Here is a 907-nt window from a genome sequence, read left to right as displayed (position 1 = left end):
TGGGTTGATGTCTGTGTGTGTATTTGAATGTGTGTATTTGAGCGCGTTTGAATGTTCATGAGCGAGTACTTGTGTGTGTTTATGCATGTTTAGATATGTGTGTTTGAGTGAGTATATAGTGTATAGGAGTTTATGTGTGTTTTTCTTTGTATGTTTGAGTTCGTTCGAGTGTTTGTGTGTGTTCGAGTGAGTGCATGTTTAAATGTGTGTGTTTGAGTATGTGCGTGCATGTGTCTGGATATCTGTGTTTAGTGTGTGCGTTGGGGAGGGTGGAGGTGACAACTTCCCCTTTCCACCGTTGATACTAATCTAAGTGGGTGCTCTCCCCTCTCACCACTTGGTAAAACCTGACAGTGTTTCATGTCCCGGGCGAAAGTTGCTTGTGACACCGGCCGAAATCTGGGAAGCAGAGAGGCTCCTCGCGGCTGGGAATGTGAGTGTTTTCCGGAGAGGCTGCTTTCAGGAATGTTCTTCTCAGTTCCAATCTTGCTGGAGACAGTGAGCACACCCACCTCCACCACCCCCCACCCTCCCTTCTTCACCTCCCCCCCCAACCCCAGGGCTCCTCCTACTCCCCCCTTTCTCAGCCAATCAGGAGCCCCTGCCACCTCCGCATTCGTAACAACTTTCCAGCCACTCTTATTCCCAGAAAAAAAAACCGACCAGTCAAAAAAAAAGTCGGGAAAATTTCGGTGAAGTTCCTGACTCGGCCAAACTCAGTCTCCATTTTCGGCGATCAAGAGGGGGGGTTCAAATCCTGAACTGGCGACCAAGTCTGTTTTTGGAAACGAGGGAGCAAAGAAACAGATTTGGAGCGGGTGAAGTGGTCACCTCTGTTTATTTTGTTTCTTGTCTTCTTAACCCGTCTCCCTTCCTCCCTCCCTCCCCATTCCGACATCCCCCCCAC

Source organism: Chiloscyllium plagiosum, chromosome 7 (genome assembly GCF_004010195.1).
Source record: "Chiloscyllium plagiosum isolate BGI_BamShark_2017 chromosome 7, ASM401019v2, whole genome shotgun sequence".
NCBI classification, from domain to species: Eukaryota; Metazoa; Chordata; class Chondrichthyes; order Orectolobiformes; family Hemiscylliidae; genus Chiloscyllium; species Chiloscyllium plagiosum.
The sequence above is the reverse complement of the archived record's forward strand: the minus strand, read 5'-3'. Positions refer to the sequence as shown.